Consider the following 14,389-nt stretch of genomic DNA (forward strand, 5'->3'; position numbering starts at 1 on the left):
ATACTTAGCGACTAAAAACTAAACTTTTCTAAATGGGATAGATAAGTGACTATATGATTCTACCTCGTTAGGCTTCAAGATAAGATATGAATCTGACCCATACTTCCACAACAAATCTCTACGGCATGCCCAAACGATAAAACGAATTACCAATCTCCTCAACAATTGCATAAGGATCGACAACGAGTTAATTCTCTTATATTCCCAAATCATTAATATTATGGAAAATTGTTATCTTCAAGAACAACTTACTATCCAATTTGAAATTCTAAAGGTCTACGCCACTTATTAGCAATGCTACGCTTAATGATCCTGGACTATGCCCAATCTCTTATAATTAATTAATGCATCTCACAACGCTTCTAAGTATAAATAAAAATTTCCTTAAGCAACGACTCTAGTTCGATTAACCTTCAAGTGGAACCAACGACTTTCCTCAGCTTAGGATTGATCAACATATTTCCATAAATAAATCTAATACAATCCTTGATAAGAAAATATACCCATAAAATGTTCGGTTTCAAGATATTATCCGATAACATATAGAATCCGAATAGGTGACTAGACAGATCCCAAATATCCATTCACAAATTTATACGATCATCTCTAGTGTCTTTGATTCTCCCGAAAGTCAAATTCTTAAATAAAATTTTCGAACAGATTTAACCACATTTTCTATCTCAGACGCAACATCTAATAAATCCATATTTACAACTCAAATCAAAATATACCACAAGCTATTATCACTACAAGAAAAACGGCCAAAGACAACGCTTTTTCCGCGTTGTTAATGTCCCCAAAAAAGCGTTGTCATAGCCAGTGTTGTAAAAGACCATGCTCAAAGACAATGCGGAAAAAGCGTTGTCGTTTCTGGAAAGGACAACGCTTGTTTAAGCGTTGTTGTATCTAAAAACGACAACGCTTTTTCCGCGTTGTCTTTGTCACAAAAAAGCGTTGTCGTAGCCAGTGTTCTGAAAGGCCGCGATCAAAGACAACGCTTAAAGAGCGTTGTCGTTTTGAACAAAGACAACGCATAAAAAGCGTTGTGATATTTGAAAAAGACAACGCTTTTTAAGCGTTGTCGTTTTTAGTAACGACAACGTTTTTTCCACCTACGACAACGTTTAAAAAGCGTTGTCTTTTCTCAAATAAAAAACAAAAAAAAAATAAAATTTAATTCACAAATTTTCAATATTATCACTCAATATTCAAACTTTTTGAAAATTAAATCTAATATACAATATTTCAATATTATAAATCATTCAAATATAACAAAAATCATTCAAATATAACAAATAATCGAATTTTTCATGTTCATCTCGGTCATGTCAAAGTTCCTGTCTTATCACTGCAAACGGTAGTTGCTGATCCCATAGTTTCACAAGCTGAAATCCTACGCACCTGTAGATCAATTTGTATCAGCAATTTCTTGAAGAATACAATATCAACACTGAACAAAGCCTGACAGAGAACCATAATTAATGACATACCAAGGCCTTGTCAGCCATCATTTTATTCATTGAGTACGCTAGACTGTAGAAAATTAAAGAGAAATCAAGCTCATGAATAACAAGATTGGAGATGGGAAAATGGTAGGTGGCTGATAACAGACAACTTAATGACACACTTACGTCAAGGTTACTGCCAATGGAAGCCCTCCGTAAAAGACAAGTAGAAAAAAACTAAAGCATTACATTCCTTTACATGCCTAATCGATCTTTACACAGAGAAAAAGGAAAAGAAATGTAATATTCTTATACTACTTGGATGGGGAGGTATAAACAACCTTTGTTTTCAAGTAAATTAAGATTCCAAATAGTGTCACCGTAAAAAATGTTTTGAGATCAGCAAAGGTTATTCATTACTTTATTTCAAAAAATACACCTCATGTTAACTGGTTCGCATTCATTCGCATGACACTAGTACATGAACAGGTAAAATCGAAACTGTGGCCTCACATTAACATAACTAATATTTCTTAATGTTTCTCGACTACTTTTTTACTAAATCTAAGCTTAATGTATCCACCTGAAAACCAGAAATGGATCTAAATTTTCTTTATTTTACCTATTATTATCCTGTTTCCAACTATATAGTCTATGCTCTATAGGAAGCAATCAACAAGTATGGATGGCAAACAATTAACTACATAACAAAATATTACCTTGTATATCTTCTCATTGCCAGTATCAATAACACAGATAATTCCATTAAGTCTCCAGCCACCAAAAATGGAGTTCCATCAATATTACACGCCCAGCTTGCCGTATAAAAAGATTCATCTTTCACAATACACGGGACACCAAATTATTTTTCAGAATATGTATTTTTCAAAATAAATTCAGCACATACATCTTATAAATAAACTGAATTTGCTGACTCGTAATTCCATTGGAAAGAAAATCTCTTACATCGTCATCGATTTAGGACTGAAGTACAGCTATTACACCACCATCCAGACATTAATGTTCATCCATCTCAGGAAAATCATTTTCAAGTCAGTCTAAGACATTCTGAACACCTTTCGAAACCATGTTCATCCCCATGGCATCACCTGTGTTGCAGCTAAATCTAATGCACATATAAAAGGGGGGGGGGTGAAAGAACCCACATCATGTGGCAGTAGACAAAACAAAGCACAAATTAGGTTTTACAGAAACCCAAACACATCCTAAGTTGAAACAACAACAAACAACGATAGATCTGTAACAGTAGGCAACAAACAATTTGTAAATTTCACATTTAATAGCAGTGTAATGCAACAAAAACATTTCGGAAGCAAAAGAAAAATACCTACACAACGAGAAGAGAAAAAAGGAAAACCCAATGAAATCACAAAAACCAAGCAGAAGTTCGTAAGCATGAGAATATATACAAAACAAGATTTTAAGTGATTGAAAATCTGGTCAACTTTATTATTTGTACCTTCTTATGCTTAATATGAGTTAAGGTATCTTTGTGCCCCTCCAATATCCTGCTCATGAAGCCATGAGATGCTAAGTGAACATGAAACGGTAACTAATAATCATATTAAATGCTGAAATGAGAGACAGGGTGGTAATTAACTAACTAGGAGATCGAATACATTCTTAAAGAATTAATATGGATCATTATTTATGTTGTGATGCTAAATAATTAAAATGCAAAATAAGGTTTTGCCGTTTTGGTCTCTCCCAGAAGCCAATTTCCACTATTGTAACATATATATATATTTCATGAAAATTAAATAGCTTGTGTATAAAATTAAAATGGGAGTGTTTGCATGTGCTTGGTTGATCATCAAAACTCAAGCTTTGGCTCTTCAATTTTCATCAACGAACTCGCTCTAGCTAGCTTAAATAATAATGTTTTGGTGATGGAAAACTAGAAAGGGATAAATTAAATGAAGATGATACCTCATTCCAGAGCAGTACTGGTCTGAAAAAATGATCATCTCTTGATTTATTTCTGGTTTCAATAGTTGCAGTAGCAAGAATATCATGGAGTTGGATTTCTGAAGATTCATTCATTTTGCACATGGTTGTCTACCTAGCTGCCGCATTGCTTACACAGATCAACCAACAAAATTAAACCTGCAATTGAACTACAATACAAACTCACTAAGATAAAATTTGCAAGCTGTGATGGAATGCCCCCGGTAAGGTAATTGTTATTAAGATAACTATAACATCAAAACATATTGGTCTCATTAAAGACAGCCTAGATAATTGAAATTAGCAAAATCAACGCAATAGTCAAAAAAATTAGTGTTAAATTAGCAAAGCATACAGATTACGAAGTGCTGGGAAGCATCCTTCAATACGAATAAGTTCTCTTATAGTCCCAATCAACTGGTTGTTACCAACATCCCTATAAATAATCAAAAAGAGAATAGGTAAATGGAGAAAACAGCAACAAATAGCACACTCTTAAGTCATTAGCACGTAATATTACAGTTGGCGTAGCTTCGGCAAAGTTCCCAATTCAGGTGGGATCCTCCCAATTATCAAACGATTCTCATGTAGTAGAAGATAACAAAGCTCAGGAAGATTTGCAAGTTCCTTCGGGATTTCACCTTTGAAATTATTAAAACTCAAATAGCTGCACACGACTCATATATTAGTCTTTCAAACGCGCAAAAGTAAGCTTTATGCGAAAGTAGTACCCACATATTTGAAATGTCTAAAAAAATATATCACTTACAAATGTGTTAGCTGCTTTAGTTCACCAATTCAGGAGGAATAGCATCTTGAAATTTATTCCACCTCAAATTCCTAGTGAAAATAGGAAAAAACCACAAAATAAAAAAGTAATTCAGGAAAGAGAGAACATTTTACTCATGAAAAAAAGAAAAAGAAGAGAAGAAACCCAACTGGACTCTCTTAGTGCTTCTTAACTGGGTCATCTTTCATGGAACTAATTTAGACTGGCAATTTTTTGAACACTTAACGAAAGGAAAAAAAGCAACGATGCAAAAGAACAAGTGATCAATGCCACAATCCATATCATTACGCAAATAAAATCAAGCGTTATATATATCACTTAAATAGAGTTGCCATACTTTGATATGAACATCTCAACTTGAGAATCTCTTGCGCATATTTTAAATTTCACACGCCTACACATTTGCATCATTTAATCTATGTACCAGACAAAATGTACTATTCTTATGTCACACGGCCAAACACTAAAAACATAAAGCTTACTGAATTAGAAAGTAAAAGAATTTACAGGATCTTGAGATGCTTCAACCGCCCGATTTGTGATGGAATTGGCCCAGTCAGTTTGTTGTTATGTAGATCCCTGCCACAAGCAATGCGGATTCAAAATGCAAAGAGGTGAAAATTGGAAAATCCAAAGTAAATGTAACTCTAAATTTCTTGTAATGTCGTGATGTCTTCAGAAGTGCATTATTTAGTTCAGTTTATTGTAAGTTAGATCATTTTACATGAGGTCGTTGAAAATGGTTTTCGTTTTTTGAATACAATTCATTCAAAGCCAAGAAGAAGTAAACTCAAAATCTCAGTTTCAGGGGGAGAAAAAGGAGTATCATACAGCCTCGTAAGATCCACAAGATTTGTAACTGCAATTGGAAATGGACCAACCAAGGAAACAGCATAAACTTCCCTGCCAGTTAGCAGAAAACACCACATGAGACGGTAAAATTAAACAATAAACGAAATAATTTTACTATTTGAAGCTACTGTGAAATAATAGGTTCTTGAGCAAACAGTATAGGGACCATAAACTCACAATTCAGTAACAACTCTATAGTCACTCCCACTAACAACGAAACATGTGACACCAGATCATGGAGGCAAATTGTCATCTCCACAAGGGTCATCACCAACCCAAGCGTAAACTACCCTCCATCCAAGTGATGCTTTTATTTCATTCAATGCCTTCACTGCAATCAATAGAAATTAGATTAGAAAACATACACGCACATTGACCATCATTCTCATTCAGTCACACTGTAATTGAACTATAATACAAAGTAGTGTTAGTACCCAAACAGACCCAAATTATAAAATTTTAATTTGTAAATATTCATAAAAAACATGATGTTTGTACCGATTTGGGCCGCGTGCAATCTTCGCCCACTGGTCGATGAAGTGGAGAGCACTCGGCCCATCCACCATGACATGGAGACTCCTAGGATCACGCACGGATCGGTTACACTTCAAGATATCATACATAAAAGAACTAAATTTCACACTAGAGGTTAAATCAAACTCTTAAACATCCTAACTCAAAATACAAAAATATGGAATAGAGCAGATGGCTATACACAATGGAAAAATTCAAATCGTTGTCGGAAATCGCTAAAAAAAGGTTGGGTAGGTTCAAAACTCTCCTAATCTCGAACACCACATCTCACGACTGAGTAGCCCTAATTATCCACCTGAAATCAGTCATAAATTTGAAGATTTCCTCACTGAATTTACGAAAAAACTGGTCACGAAAATGGCTCTAAAACGAGATTCAAAAACATAGATTCATGGTGCAATGCGAAGCTAACAGTATCAGGAACAAAACACCTCAAAACACTACGAGCCCACCTATTTTGGACTGCGGACTCGAAGCACTGGACTACACAATCTTCAAATTCGACGTGGTGTGGCGCTCATCTGGCGGTGAGCCCTGTCAAACACGCCGGAGCACGACAACGTAGCCGACGGAACAAGTGACCGACCTTACAGCCACTGCGAAGAAGATGTCCCTCGTCAAGGTCTTCGTCAAGCTCAGTAACCACAAGAGCATCAGAAATCGGAAAAGAGCATCGCGACAAGGGTTTGGGGATTTTGGGTTTATTTTTTAACGTGAAGGGTTATTTTAAGGTTTATTTATTTAATTTAATTTTTTTAAAAAAAAATAGGTTTATCTACAACGCTTTTTAAAAAGTGTTGTTGTACATCGAAAAAAGACGCTCATACACAACACTTTTTTAAAAGCGTTGTCTTTGACCTAAAAAAATGTTTATAGACAACGCTTTTTATAAAAAGTGTTGTCTTTGATAAAAATAAAATATATATAGACAACGCTTTTCACTAAAAGCGTTGTCTTTTTAAAAAATACAACACTTTTAGTGAAAAACGTTGTCTTTTAAGTGTTGTGGTTGAGCATTTTTGTTGTAGTGTATCCATTTATTGGATTAGATCGTCTCTAAGCACCAAATAATACTTACATATCGCCTGAATACATATCTCAAATCCCTAGTTCAACTTGACAGCTAGTCTGAAAATCCAAAAATTCCCAAATTATTATATGTACAACCTGAATTCATATTTCAAGAACTTAGTACCCAATTAGGAACCTTGAAGAGTATGTAATTCGATTGAAAATTCTTTCTCATTGTTCCTCAAGTACCTTAGCATTTTACCGGTAAATAAATCTTCAGTTTATTCAGGAACTTCTTAAATATTCTATTCATCCTTCTGTACCCATAGTTGGTGCAATAGCCTTACCGGTTGACATTCACAAAATCTTAGAATGCTAATGTAAAGTACCCAAAAGTCTCTAGAAAAAACTCTATTTTCCTTATCTCGTGACTGTTCACCCATTCAGCTTACCAAAATCATCTGTTTACTCTTAAAGATCATATTTAAAATTGAAACAACCTATTCCACTAACTCACTAACTAGAAGTCTACTCATTAGAACTAGATATAATTGATAGTCGTCATTCCTTAGAACACAACGATAACTTAGGATTTATCTAGTACTAATACTAAATTCCAATAGTCTAAACACTTACTAAGCGGCTACGAGTCGATTCTCTACACCAGAATTGAAATGATAATTTGAAACTATGATCCACCCAAATAATTCAACATGATGGATCAGGAAAGAAAACAGACATACAAGTAATGCTGCTTAATATGAAATGAAATAATGCAAGCATTACAAACAAACGAGCTGAAAATAAAAATCTAGATAAGTGAAAACAACTCACTCATAATTCAATTCTAGGGGTGAATGAATAATAATGGAGGCTCCATGAATAATAAATATGAGCCAACAAGATACAAATCTCGTGATCTTTCACCCATGGGTAATGAAATCATGCTCAATAATTAAAGCACAGTTAAGACAGTCAGTGTGAATTCAGTCGAGTGAGGTTCACACAAGTTAATAATCAGAGGAAACAACGGGCGTAAGACATATCCGGATGTCAACCACAACATAAGTAGATCACAAAAAAAAAGTCGAGGTGAATCTTACTCACATCAACATGTGGCTCTAGAACCAAAGAAAAATTTCAAGAAGTGTAAAACATGAACAAGATTTTATTAAGATGTTCAACCAATGCCAAAATAGTTGAATACAACGTTGACTGACGTCATAGGAATTCATAAATGAACAAAGGATGTGCAAAGAAATTTTAAATACTCAAAAGTATATGTTGCAATGGATGCAAGCACAATTGAAGAATAAGGAAATAATGATCGGAATAATAGTTCACAAAATTGAAAGGCTCATAGTAACCGACTCACTATTCCCAAGAATCATACTTGACCAAATAAACAAAGAAAATTCAATTATCCATAATATTATAAAACCAAGTTTGTATCTCAAGTCTTCATATGAGTTCTACTCATAAACTTAACTGGCTAAACACATGCCTATAAACTTCTAAATAAACTATTCACTTAGTTTTTATCCGACTAAAATCCATTTATAAGAGAATAAATAACAACAAGGACTCAACAATTAATATCTCCTAATACGCCAGTTTAATATTTCCCAACAAACTCCTACAATCTCATAAAAAAATTGTTAACACTCCCTAATAACTCAAATAACTTCCACGTACTGTCCAAAACTGGAAGGAATATTGGTACACCAACTCCGTTTAACTTGAATTCGCATGCTATAAAAATAAACAGTCAAATAATACCCTTTAAATTGTAAAAGAAGTTTTAACCAAAAATAAACACTAAACTACACACTTAATTAAATTAAACATCTAGTTTTGAAAATATTTTGAAAAGAATGACATCAAAACATTTAAAGTATCAATTCAAGTATGACTAACATATAAAATTCTTTAAATCTTACAGACTTTGAGGCGAGATTTCTCAAGTTTCTTGCAACTGGCAGTAGGCACAACCCAAACCAGAACCATGCTCTGATACCAACTGAAACGGCCCTACTTCTACTTTAAATTAAACTAAATAAAAATATGGATTTTCAAAAAAACTCAAAATATTAAAAATTTTGGCATGATCTCTCTGTTTATATTACAACCAACCTGTCTCAGACAGCAACAAAAAAAAAATAAAAATAAAAATAAAAATAAAAGAAATAGATGAGTGACGACACAAGAAACTAGACCGAGACAAGAACGAGGCCCAAGAGAGAGATTCGACATATCAAATATCCAGATGATTAGGAATCTAATGTTTACATGCCCAAAAATAATGCTATCAAAACATCACATATACATTTGACAACTAAGAAAAATAAATGCTTCATAACATATAAATTCTAGTAACTATGCGGAAGACGAGCATAGGTCGGAGGGATGTGTCGGGCCCACATCGCAGTCCACTCGATAGTCTTGCCCCTCGATCTAAATGATATACTCTTCACCTGAAAACAATTAGTGTAGTGAGTCTAAAAGACTCAGCAAGAATATGGGGGGATAACGAGTACTACATAAATACAAGCACACAAAGATTAAAAATAGCTTGATAATAAAATACTTTGTGCCCTTCATTTGAATAAAATGTACTTCTAAAAGGAGAGAACATGTATATAACATATGCATGGCTAACTCATTTATAATCAATGAAACTGCATAAACTGTATCTGAATCTATAATTGTGAACATAGATCCTTGATTGTGACTCTGTGATTTCGATCATGATCATGACTGTAGTGCACTATGCCGCAAGGAAGTCAGGATAAAAATCCAACCAAATCTTACCCTGTATTTGGTAAGGGAGGCCAAGATATATCTCTCAGCCCCACACGAACACATGCTAAGGTAAGGAAACCCATAATTATTTGGTAAGGGAGGCCAAGATATATCTCTCAGCCCCACACATACACGTAAATAACAGTAGTCACAATCATCTCACTTCGTTCGTAAAAAGTATTTTCCTTTCTTACTTGAATATGGACTTAGCATGCATATGTAGATAGTACGTGAATGAAAATATTACTCAATAATCATGCTTATGACTCACACAAAGATGATTGGGATGGTGATTTAGGAACTAAATCAAAGGATGGAAAATTTAACCCATAAATTGCACTTACGACAAATTCGAGCGGTTTGCTCGTAAAATTAATAACTTGCTCGTTTCTTACCCAAAAAAGATTTCGCTTGCAACTACTACACCATGACACTTAGAACTAAGTAGGGAGATCATCCTCAGGATTTATTTCCTAAGCGTTCATTTTTCAAAAGAGCGGATTCCGGGCAGCAGCCCTTTAGCCTCAAATACATTTATGCATCTTATCAACTAAAAATCTAAAACTCAACCCTAACATAGCATAATCGATTCTCGTTTGAACCAACATATTCCAAACATCCTAGACTAATCCCAGACCCGAGCCCTTGGCCAAAACCCGAGTTTAATTCTTGCTTTAAAACATCTTCCGGATAGCCCACTCATTTTCAAAAATCTGCTCATGCCTCATTTTCAAACTCAACCAACACACATAGGTATTTGTCTACAAACTCCAGCCACAATCCTAGCATCAAAACGAACATTTAAGCTCATCCAAAACCCCCTTAAAACTCCCCCATAACAGCCCAAACCCAGCTCAACATGGCAACCAATACCGAACCCCAAAATCCATAATTTTCGAATGCACTTCACCCGATCTCACAAACCATCTCTAAGTCATCCTAGTTGTTACCATGTGAACTACATATCATCCATGGTAGCTCCTACATCACCATCCAAGCATCATAACAAACAACACAATGAAAACAAAAAATATTCGAACCACAAGTCAAGAAAAAAATCTGAAATGAATTCGAACCAAATGGTAGGCTTATTTTCTGAAAATCTCAAATGAATCAAGGCATTCATGCCAACACCAATCAAATGCAAAACATCAATCTATCAAATATAGCAACAGAAACCGATTCCAGCTTAGCAAGAATTTTTGGAAAATTTCGAACACATGCCATGAATAAAAATCTGGAGATTTCGAGCCAACAAGATACATTTCAAACAACATTTCAAGTCCATAGACATTTCAATACCTCATCAAGTAAACATAAATTCTCAAGCATGAATGCAATAAAAATCTGGGCAATAAGGGAAGGGCTCGAACAGGGCATATATTGGTATACGTACATTTTCGAAAATGACATGCAATGCAACACACAAGATAAGGTATTCTAAAAGGGGAAGCAAGAAATTCATATCCTTGCCTAAGCTACAAAAATTAGAGAACAAATGCTTGAGTGAGTTGCAAATCGATGAGAAGAAGCAAGAGCATCGAGCGGCATCAGGGAAATAAATCTGAAAAAGGGAACGAGCAACTTCTTAACTCCAAAAAAATTTTGAAATGCAAAACAAGGGAAGAAACAAGCACACACGCAATAATCTACTTGGTGAGTCAAACAAACTCATATTCTTGCCTCATGCTCAAAAATCAGAAATGAGGAGCTCGGCCGCTGGAATCGAGCTGGAAAAATGGTGGAGCTCATACAACTCCCTGGAGGCACGCCTCACCAGAAAATATGGAGGTGTTGCGGCTGGAGGCTGGGAAAGGGAGAAAGTGAGAGTGCCGATCCCTTAGAGCGTGAAAATGGGGATGAAGAAATGAGGGGGATCGCGTCTGATGCTTGGAGAAAGGGAGAATGCGTATGGGCCGAGGTTGGGCTGTAACTTGGGCTAGAAAAAGATGCTTTTGGGCTGGTTCAACATATTATAAGTGTGTAGATAGATATCATTTAATATGCAACATTTTATTAGGTGCGACTAGAAGTGTTAGGCCCAGATTACGCAAATACTCAAATTTGAAAATTTTAAGAATGAAACACTTTAAATATTCTGATGTCACGACAACGAGTTAAATATTTAAATAACAAGCCAAACAATTAAAAATAATTTAAAAAAATTAAACATACGTTTAAAAGCAATTTAAATAAATACACAAGCGAAAATAAAATCTTTAAAATGATTTGGGAAATTAAAAAGGATTTAAATAAATAAGCTACACATTTAAAATAATTTAAAATAACTAATCGCTAAACTTAGGCTATTAAAAATAAATAAGTTGGACGCTCGAAAATATTTAAACAAATAAGCTAAACAATTAAAATAATTTAAAATAATAAATTAAACAATTAAAATCATGTAAATATACAAGCTTAAACCTTTAAAATATTAAAATAATTTAAATTGCACAATAAAATCATTTAAACAGATAAAATTTAAACAATTAAAAACATTAATTAAATAGTTAGTACAATAAAAATTATTTGAATAAATAATAAAATATTTTATGAACACATAATTCACATAAAGAATTTAAATCAATTAAATCTAAAAATAATAATCCTAATATTTATTAAATTTAATGCATGAGATTTAGTAGATTGGATTTTAGGCGTCACAGAACTTTTGTGGGGCGTTCTGGGAGTCGCAGTGCAGTAGTGCCTAAGTTTTGAGACAGTCGCCATCAGCAGGCTGACGACGGACACATCTATAATCCTAGACTCAGATTGGTTTCAGTGTAGCTATTAGTCTAGTTAAGGTGTGTAGTAAATGATTAGTGATACAGTGATTGTCTGTTTATAGGTTTCGACTAGAGTGTTGTTATCTCTAGGTTGCTATTATTAAGGTATAGACGTACTATCTAAGATATCCTGGTTGAGTATGTATATTCTATGTTTTAATGTATTATGTGGCATTATTGATATGTGCATTGTTTATGTCACGGATGTTATGCTGCATGCATTATCATGTTGAGCCTTTACCATTGTTTTAACCTGTAGAGGGGTCGCTCAGCCCCATGATATTTTGTGGATGGATGCCATGGTTTTGGATCCGGTTATGTCCACGGTTTATGGTATGTGAGATACCTCCTGGTGCGACAGCTCAGCGTGCTACATACCATGACGCCTTTGACTTAGCAGTATTCTATCGATGATAGGTTTCTGGTAGCCTTCACTTGAATTTAGCATTCATATCATGTGTATACTCATAATTTTGTAATGAGCGTTGTTAGCTCATGTCCTTGGTTTTTATTCTGGACACCCCATTCCACGGAGCAAGACTTAGGTTGGACGGACCGGGTGCTAGCGGTCGTTGAGCTTCAGCAGGGAGCATTGTATTGTACCTCGTTTTCTATTGTCAAGTTTAGCACTATGTTTTTGATTGGGTTTTATAACATTATTTAGTAATTTCTTTTAGACCGGTTTTATTTTGCTGGTGGTTTTTAGTTTGAATTATTTTAAGTTTTCGCTGGACTATCTGATTATTGCATTTAAGTTATTTTGCATGCTTAAGCTTTGATTAATTAGTGATTCCAGGACGGGTCACTACACTAACATTGCAGGTGCAGAGTGCATTGTACCAACTCAGAAATATCCCTATGGCAATCATCCAGACGTGGATCTAGAAATATCCTAGAATCATCATAGCCCTCCCGACCCATCGGCCACTGTGACTCAGGTTGTCCGATCTTCCACAAACTAGGGCTGAGTGACCTTACTAAACAAGGCTATCTCGAAGAAGATACAGCTCAACCTGATACATGGACAGGCAACATATGAATAGTAATACATGCATATAATGGAATATAAAATGAAACACATAATAATGCATATTCGGCTGGATATCTCAGTCCATACTTACATACCTCTATAGGTTATGTCTAGGTTAAAAACCTAGTATCCAAGCCTATAATCAAATTTATATCTTATCACTTATGAAATTATAAAACCCTTAACTATGCTAATAGATACTCCCAAACATATCAAGTATCTTGGAGTATTACATATGTCAGTCTTTAACCCATTTATGGTGATGGCCCCGAATTCTAGGCACAACTTTGCTACGATCCCGGTAGCACCTCGCTATCACTCAGCCCTCGATAGATGCCTAATAAGCCCCAAATATCGACTGAGAACTAGAGAGAAGGAAGTGAAATTGGCAATCTGAAATGTGGGTCTCGACCTATATTTATAGCCAAAATTTCAGAAATTCTGATCTTTTGTTTGGAGCTTCCAATCGTGCCTTCGGAACTTTTGATTGCTATTCACCGAACGCGTGTCCTGTGATTGGACAACTAACTATTTCATGTGGATTTCGGACCTTCCGATCCCTGGTTAGGAGCATCCAAACTTCCTTGAGTCAAATCACCAATCAAAAACGCATACCTTGTTTGTCTGGGAGAGTTCGGAGCTTCTGAATGCACAGTTCTTCCGAACACATCCTTGCCATCTGAACTAGTTCGGATCTTCTGAACATCACATGCCCTTGTTCGGACCATCCAAAATTTTTAGACCTTGATATCCTTTGGGCCATTTTCGAATGTCTTGAATATTATTTTCTACTTATTTTCCTCAAATAAGGGATCTTTAATCATGTTTTAACATTATGAACATGATTAGACAATTTAATTGCTTAATTGGAGATCGAGTTACTACATTCTCCCCACCTTATAAGATTTCATCCTCGAAATCTGGAAACTCTTATAACAACATTCTTTTATTACAACAGAACTGATGATACAACTGAGGTTTGCAACGAAACACAACAAGAGCATTACAATTCAAAACAACTCTAGTTGGTCAGTATGACCTTTGGCATCCAAGACTATAAATAGGTGCATCGATCAGTTGAGGAAAGCCCTCTCGCAAGTATTACATACGAACTCACATTCTAAGTAGTTTACCAAAAAGATTTCAATGTTTCCTCAAGTGAAACTGATCG

At 34.9% G+C, this 14,389-nt stretch overlaps 1 pseudogene; it reads right to left on the reverse strand.

The window, feature by feature from the left end:
* Window positions 1-1,323: 1,323 nt before the first annotated feature.
* On the reverse strand, window positions 1,324-5,614 carry LOC140889305 (uncharacterized; annotated as a pseudogene).
* Window positions 5,615-14,389: the final 8,775 nt, after the last annotated feature.

This window comes from Henckelia pumila, chromosome 3, assembly GCF_033568475.1.
Source record: "Henckelia pumila isolate YLH828 chromosome 3, ASM3356847v2, whole genome shotgun sequence".
In the NCBI taxonomy this organism is placed as follows: Eukaryota; Viridiplantae; Streptophyta; class Magnoliopsida; order Lamiales; family Gesneriaceae; genus Henckelia; species Henckelia pumila.